This window comes from Geotrypetes seraphini, chromosome 6 (assembly GCF_902459505.1).
Source record: "Geotrypetes seraphini chromosome 6, aGeoSer1.1, whole genome shotgun sequence".
In the NCBI taxonomy this organism is placed as follows: domain Eukaryota; kingdom Metazoa; phylum Chordata; class Amphibia; order Gymnophiona; family Dermophiidae; genus Geotrypetes; species Geotrypetes seraphini.
Window position 1 is genome coordinate 22806833 of NC_047089.1, and position 8886 is coordinate 22815718.

Genomic DNA, 8886 nt, shown 5'->3' on the forward strand with positions numbered 1-8886 from the left:
GACAAGTCATGTGGATTTAAAATAGAACAAAAGGATCCTGCTGCTCTCCCTATCCCAATCTCCCTATTTAGGAATATCTATTAATTTCCTTCCATCACTCAAGATTTTAGGTACCATACTAGATGAAACCATGCTTCTTTACGTTCAAACAAATTTATTAGCTGATTAATCAATTGGCACTCAGAATTTTCATACATCATTAATCGACTGGACTACTGCAATTCTCTATTATATGGCTCAAGATTCAAAGATATTAACTGCCTCTAGATCATACACAATATGGCTGTTAAATTAATAACATGTTCCAAGAAATATGACCACATCGCTCGTACTTCATGAAGAACAATGGCTACCAGTTTCACACAGAATCACTTTTAAAATCCTTTTGCTGGTACACAGGACACATTATTTAGGAACCCTTTCTTGGCTCTCACAATTGTTCATACTATACCTACAATCTAGGAATCTCTGTTCCTCCCAAGCCAACAACCTCATTGTGTCATTTTTTCAGAACTATCTGCTTTAATTTTGTACACACAAAATATTCAGTATCCACTGGTCCCACCCTCTGGTTTTGGCCAGGTATTATTGACCTAGATTGGCCACCGTGAGAATGGGCTACTGGGCTTGATGGACTTTTGATCTGGCCCAGTAAGGCTATTCGTTTGTTCTTATGTTCCTATTTTGCCAACTTTTCTTTTAAAGATGCATTCCAATCATGAGTCCCTCCCACCATTCAGTCAATTAACGACAGGAGTCCATGCCAGGAGATCTTCAAGATTACCTGTCTCCTTTCTTATCATATATTGTAATTCACTTATTTATTTAAAAAAAAAAAAAAAGTCATATTGTAAAGCACTTTGAAAGAACTCTAAAGGGCAGTAAATCAAATATTAATAAAACCTGAAACTTTGTGATGTTATCACAACATGAATTACTGGACTAGACTTGTCTTCTCAATGTACAGAGAGAGGCAACATAGTTGTCGTACATGATAGATGAAGAGGGAGTCAGGCTAAGTTCAACTTCACCCCAGGGTTCTAGACCTGTGATTTAATGGGAAACTCATAGCTCCCCAAAGATATTTTGATGTCAGGTACAGTATGTGCTCACTTGTGTTAAGGTCCCACAAGAGCTCTGTTTTAATTGAATTTGAACATAGTTTGTTGATTTTATCCCGATTTTGACTTGCTGTTAGACAAGCAGTCACTCTGTTCAGGACTTTTGGTGAGTCCGGTTCAGTGGATAGGAGAAGCTGCATGTCATCCATGCAGATCTGAAATTGAATATCCTCAACTAAATCGGTTCAGCTAATAATTTGAGGCAGATATTAAGAATAGGTAACAGTATGGATCTTAGTGGTACCTCACAATTAGTGCTGAGGTGATGAGATGCTCCTGGACAGTAGGCTTATCTGATAGACAGGATCTGAACCAGAACATAAGAATAGCCTTACAGGGTTAGAACAATGGTGCATCAAGCCCAGTAGCCTGTTCTCACAGTGGCCAAGCCAGGTCACTAGTACCTGGCCAAAACCCAAAGAGTAGCAACATTCCATACTACCGATCCAGGGCAAGCAGTGGCTTCCCTATGTCTTTCTCAATAACAGACTATAGACTTTCCTCCAGGAACTTGTCCAAACCCTTCTTAAAACCAGCTACGCTATCTGCTCTTACCACAACCTTTTGCAACGCATTCCAGAGCTTAACTATTCTGAGTGAAAAAAATTTCCTCCTATTGGTTTTAAAAGTATTTCCCTCAAGTTTCATCGAGTATCCCCTACTCTTTGTAATTTTTGACAGAGTGAAAAATCAATCCACTTGTACCCGTTCTACTCCACTCAGGATTTTGTAGACTGTGTCAGTTTTATTTAATATAGTGCAAATAAAAACAATTATCTAGGCAGTTTACAATCAATTATAGTAGCATGATATTGTGGTCTGCAGTATCAAAAGCTGGGAAAAATCCAGCAATATCAATAGCAAGGTGTGTTCCTCCTATCACAGTTCTGTGGAAATTGTCCGGCACGGATATGAGGCTTCATCGACTGTCAATCAGAACTCCCAAGTCTCTTTCCTGGGAGGTCTCTCCAAGTACCGCCCCGGACATCCTGTATTTGTGCATGAGATTTTTGTTACCGACATGCATCACTTTGCACTTATCCACGTTGAACCTCATTTGCCATGTCGATGCCCAATTCTCGAACTTGATTATGTCACTTTGTAGATCTTTGCAATCCCCCCTTGTCTTTACTATTCTGAATAACTTCATATTGTCCGCAAATTTAATAACCTCACTCGTCGTACCGATGTCCAGATCGTTTATAAAAATGTTGAAGAGCATGTTGAAGAGCACGGGTCCAAGCACCGAGTCCTGTGGCACCCCGCTGGTGACACTCTTCCAGTCCAAGTATTTGTCCATTTACCCCCACTCTGTTTCCTATGCTCCAGCCAGTTTTTAATCCACGATTTCACCCTCGATTCCATGGCTTGCAATTTTACGAAGTAGTCGTTCATATGGAACCTTGTCGAACGCCTTCTGAAAATAGTAACCTGCCTATGGAGTGTGATCAAGATTTTTCAAGTTACTCAGAGACGTGAAACTCTACAAGGAAGGAATACACCCTTCTAGGGTTGATACAGAGTTTACCTTCCAGTCCAGCATTGTTTCAATAAAGATCATGCTCCAAGTCAGGATACAAAAAAGTAATAAAAATGTGTCACAATCTTTCAAATACTTCAAAATGTCATGATGTTCTTTCTTCATATACTTTGTTAAATTAACATCACTTCAAATGGATGAATTATAATAAGTTGACTTAGCTTTATGAAGGGTTTGGGGTCCCGAACCCTTCATAAAGCTAAGTCAACATATTATAATAGTTAACAGTTATAATAGTTAAATAGTAAGCTCTTCCGAGCAGGGACCATCTATAAATGTCAAAATGTACAGCACTGCGTACACCGCATCACATTTCTTGTTTTCCAGTCTGTTGGGGGAAAAAAAAAGAGACTAATATTCCAAAAAGAAGTTTGGTGAAGTGGTCAAACATGGTGGGGGTGAGAGCAATAGGGATAAAGGCTTGAAAAGAGCTTCTGGCAAAACATGTTGATGAAATAATCCCAATTTATAGGATCACTAAGTTAAGCACATACTTTAAGGTATTTAAAATATTTAAAAAGTTATATAAAGTCATTTAAATTGAGTTGAAAAATATTTATACCTAAAGGGGAAGATCTAGTGACTATAATACACATAAAGCTTAAGGCAATGAATTGCTTGATCCTTGAGTGGTGTCACTGAGGCATAAGGTAATAGTGGGGGAGTTGAAATGTATGTTTATAGATATGAAAAAATGTGTGTTTATGCATACAAGAGGTGCTGGGTAAGTTGACAACCCCGAATTTAGAAATTGTGCTGGAAAGAGTGATAAAAAAAAGAAGACAGTGACATGAACGGAGGGGCATAAATTTCAAACCTTTGCTCAAGGACAAACATCACTCTGTTTTTAGCAAGGGGAATTCCCCAGTGGTGTCAGTAGGTCCTAAGCAACAGGTACAGGCCAAAGCAACACAGGTCCTGGTGCACAGGTTTGCTGTTTCTGCAGTGAAATGTCCAGGGGGTCCTTTCACTAGGGTGGTGCTAAGCCCTAATGCATGATTAGAATGCAATTGAAAGCTTACTGCAAAATGCATGAATGGGAACTCAATGAGCATCGGGAGCAGCGCAGGCCATTCACCGCGGCTCCCCGCGCTAAAAACTGCTATCGCAATTTGATAGACGAGGTCCTTGGTCTTTTTACTACAGTTATGCTGTTAACAAAATTGTAAGTTTTATGTTGAATTGTACCTGCGGTACAAGCCCATGGGTGAATCTCTTCATAAAGGCAATTAATAAATCCCAATAAATAAATGCCGTCATTCAGCACTTAATCACCTAAGTTAGCATGACAAACTGGACTGCATAAAACTCAGTGGCAAGTCAGATCCGCACATGACAAATGCGTGCACTCAAATAAATGCATGCACACAATAGCGTGAAACATAATTGCGTGCAACCATAATTACATGCAACACAAATGTGCGCAAATACAATCACACGCACGATAACTGAGCGAGGCACAATTGCGCGCAGGATAAATGAGCACGAGACAATACAGTGAGACATTTCCATGCAAGACAGAAGGACCAGGAGGGGAGAGGGATGAAGCAGGTTAGCTTGGGGTCAGACAGGCACACAGATAGTGGGAGGAAGGTGTTTTTTCTGGTGTAATAAATATATCATTATTGGTTCAAAACTCCCACCAAGACTGTGCTACTTAAATTCCAAAATATAACTATAATCAAATTTAGCTAATACTTAGCTTTCACCCGACGGGAGCTCATGTCGTTTTGATATTAAAGCTTCGTCTGGGGTTTCATTATTTATACTGTTATACTGCTATTCACAGTCTTCGTGTCTATGCACCACCTTTAATGATAACAAAAGCAATGTTTTTGATATGTTTTTTTTAATTTAAAAAATTAATAGTTACACTTCACCTTCCACATACATACCGTGTTAACCCTGAAAATAAAACCTACCCCGAAAATAAGCCCTAGCATGATTTTCGGGGTAGGTCTTAATATAAGTCGTACCTCCGAAAATAAGCCCTAGTCGCCAGCAGCAGCAGTGCTTCCCCTCGCCCGCCGTGCATCCTCCTCTCCTTGAGACAGGAATACTTTATATCAAACTGGCAGCGTCGGCAGCAATCTACACAGGCTGCTTCGTGGCCTTCTATCTCCCAGGCATTCCTCTGCCATGTTGCTGATGACATCAGTGGTACGGCAGAGGAAGGAACGCCCAGGATAGAAGCACACTAAGCAGTCTGTGTAGATTGCTGCTGACGTTGCCGGCTTGATATAATGTACTCCTGTCTCGCGTTTCGGATGGGAGGGAGAGATGGGTCAGCGGGGGGGGGGGGGTGCACGGCGACGGGGATAGAAAGATGCTATACGGGGGATGGGAGGGATAGAAGCTGCAAAGATTCTACCGCACAAGTTGATGAAGGGAGGACTAGAAAGATACTGCACAAGGGGATAGGTGAGAGGGGAGGAAAGATGCTGTGCATGTGGGGCAGAGAAAGGAAATAGGAAGAATTGGGGTGGAGAAGAGGAAGGGAGAGATGATCATTATATGAAAAAAATAAGACATCCCTGAAAATAAGACCTAGTGCCTTTTTTGGTCCCAAATTTAATATAAGACTATGTCTTATTTTCGGGGAAACATGGTATAATAAAATTAGATGATATACTTCTACAATTGCACCAGAATCTGACAACCCCCCCTTCCCCCCCAACACACAATTTATTTTAAGAGTCTGATGAATTAAATAGTTTCAGCGTTTCCTCAAGCCTGGTTAAGGACCTTTAAAAAGGATGGCATGCAGGATGGCATACCTAGACTCAAGGAGTTGGAATCTTTTTTTTTTTTAATCTTTATTCATTTTCAATCTTACATCAAGTGTACAATCAATAAAACATTACAATTAAACACATCACTTGATAATCTTTCTAAATTGTCTAACAATATATAAAATTACCACCCTCCCCACCCATCATTCCTCTATTATTTTCCCAATATGAATAATAAAAAATTATACCTCCCCCCCAAACATTAAACGGTGTAAAGTTCAATAGAAAATGGTGTTTACTCATTACAATAAGAAGTTAATGGCTCCCAAATTTTATTAAATTTCTTATAGTTCCCTTGTTGTATAGCTATTGTTCTTTCCATTTTAAATGTGACATGAGTTCCACCAAAAATTATAATTGAGTCTACTGTAATTTTTCCAATTACTTGTAATATGCTGAATGGCGACGCCTATCATTATCAATAAAAGCTTATTGTTATTTGATATTTGACTCTTTTTTCCTGATTGACATACCAAAAAGTACTGTATCATAAGATAATGCCATGTTTTTCCAATAAACAATTTACTTGATCCCAAATTGAGTTCCAAAAGGCTAAGATAAAGGGACAATAAAACAAAAGATGATCCAAAGTCCCTACTTCAAGATTAGTGCCAACATCTATTAGACATTGAACTATTTAACTTTTGTAATCTAACTGGGATCCAAAACACTCTATGCAGAAGAAAAAAACCAAGTTTGTCTCATAGATACAGACATTGTACATCTCATCCTCCAAGACCAAATTTGGGCCATTGAGATGCTGAAATTTGATGCTTAATCTCAATGCTCCAAATATCTCTAAGACCATTTTGGGTTTCTTTTTAACAGATTCATTTATAATTTTATACCACTGTGAGGCCTGGTGACCCAGAAAGTCCACCTGAAAGCATAGAAATTCCAGACTATATTGCGTATACAGATTTTTCAATTCAGGGAACCAGGAAGATTTACCTATGAGTTACACTGGAATAAAGAAGCTAATATATTTACAATTGCCCTACTCCCTCCTGGGAGAGAGGTGGAGTGAGTCCTTGCACAGCTCTGAAAAGATTTTATTCTGTGCTATATTTTCCTGTCCTGGATGTGCTCAGTTGTAGGGTTGGAGAAATCCCACCTTGCTGCTGTTGCCAGCAGATGTTGTCTATGCCAGCAGTTTCAGAGCAATTCCTCCTTTTACTCTTAGGTGACCAATCGTCTGCAACCAGACTGGCAGCGTGTCTCCATTGAGTGCAAATGTAAGCTTCACTTTCTCATGGTGCTGGGTTTCATCCCTTTGACTTTCAAGAACTCAACTATGCTGGAGAAATACTTTTGGTTCACTTCAGCCACTTTCTTCTCAGCCGCCTGTGGATTCACAATTTCCAAGCCCTGCAGAGGTGTGAAGGCTACGTTGGATGCTGTCCCTGAGGAACGGTCCCGGATAGTCGATTTCCCTCCATACACCATGTTTTGCTTCTGTAGAGTGCGCTGCAGCGTTTTGGAGATCCTGGCTTTTGTGGCCTCATTGACTTGTGCCTGTCAGATCCTGCCACTTCCCGATTTTCTCAGGTGTCCCATGCTAAACCCTAGATCTTCTTGATACGCGTCCTCTTCAATCTCACCAAAGCTCATCCGGTTGGTCTGCTTCCGGATCTCCGTCAGCCCCAGGCGCTCCTTCATTTTCCGGTACCTGCGCCCACCTCGCTTTTTCCTCTGCCCATCTAGAGGTGCCGGCAGAGGTTTCACCTGCTTCACTGGAGGTGGCTCCTGCCATTTGTCAAACTTCTTCTTGACCTCTTCCTTCAGCTCATAACCGACCTTACCCTCAGGGTGCTCATGGAAACCGTCCACCCTTGCTGCCAACGTACATTTGGCAGCCACCAGACGGGCAGCCTTCCTGCGCAGATCAGGTGTTAGAGACTGCACGATATCGCTATGATAGATATACCCTGTGTGGGGCAATACAGAGGTGCTGGAGAAACCAGACAAGGTCCTCCTCTGTGCTCCCAGCAGCATCACATTACAAGCAGGCATCTTCGAGAGACTGGTAAGACCCCCGGCAATGCCCATGATCTTAGCGGCAGTGGAGGCTCCAACGATGACAGACAGGTTAGGAGCGATGAAAGACATGCGGGACTCCACGTACTCGTAAATGCAGTGTTTGTACCGGTTCAGTTCCAGCGCCATGTCACAGGCCTCCTCGATGCGCCCCAGCTCCTCCTCTGCCAGCTGTTGCCCTTGTGTGGTGGAGGCAGTAACACTCACCACCATGATGGTGGCGTTAGTCAGTATCTGCTGAAGTCTCTCATTGTTTTTACACTTGTCCAAACAGTTCCCCAGCTCCTTCACTGTTCTGACATAGTCCAGGGCATTGGGAACCAGCGACTCCAGCTCTGGGAACCGCTTGGAGTATTTATCCCGGATAAACTTGTGAACGATATTCAGCTCATTCTCGATCTCCACAGTCATATTATTGGCATCCACGATGACTCTGTATTCAGGAGCTGCCTCTACGGGTCCCATCACTTCAGAGGACTTTGGCTGCTGGGAGACATACTCGTCGATCTTTTCCAGGAGCGCAGCAAACATCCTGCTGTCCCACAACTTGGCGATACTCTTCACAGAGTCCACACTAAAGTCCACTTGCATCTCCTCCTGTACATCTTCGAGGGCCAGCTCGTCCTCTTCATCTGCAAAGTTTTCCTCCTCAGCTGCCTCCTCCAAGTCGGCCAACAGCTCGTCCGCCAGAGACATTGTTTATGTACCGAAAAAAAAAAAAAAAAAAAAAGGACACTGATAACGCCTCCGCGCGTACAACGGCTACTTTTCACGAGTTTCGTCGAAGACGGCTCCCCCGATGCGAATACACGAGGAAAAAATGGCGACGGCTTTATAGAAAAACCAGGCGCCTTCAAATTAACCAATCCCTTGGCAACACGTCATCACTGACGCAAGTAGTATCCTCCCCGCGCCTAGGCCGCCCCCGCACGCTTAGGGGAAACATACGACTCACATTGCCAATTTTTTTCCCCTCAAAACGGCAACGACGATAGCCCCCCCCCACCCCACCCCAGTATCAACGGCAACACGCCCTCCCCCCCCCCCGCCGTCGTATCAACGGCAACGCGGCCGGCTCTGCTCCAGGAAGGTCCCGCGAGGACCGCGTCTGCCGGTCCATCCCCCTCTCCGACGTCACTTCTTCAGGAGTAGGGCCGGTAGACGCGGTCCTCGCGGGACCTTCCTGGAGCAGAGCCGGCTGCTCTAACGATTTCGGCTCTCGGGCTGCCTTTTGCCAAGGAGGAAGCCGCCTCTGAGTCTGTCTAGCTTTACTCGAAGCCAGGCTGCGAGGCGCGGGTTTTACCCAGGATAACCCCGCGAGATTTCTCCATGCGCGCGCTGCGAACTTTGCAACTTCTCGCCGCTCATGTTGGCAGAGGCCTGAAGGGAAGGGGGT

General features: G+C 43.1%; 1 pseudogene; it reads right to left on the minus strand.

Moving 5' to 3' along the window:
• Window positions 1–6231: 6231 nt before the first annotated feature.
• On the minus strand, window positions 6232–8199 carry LOC117362858 (annotated as a pseudogene).
• Window positions 8200–8886: the final 687 nt, after the last annotated feature.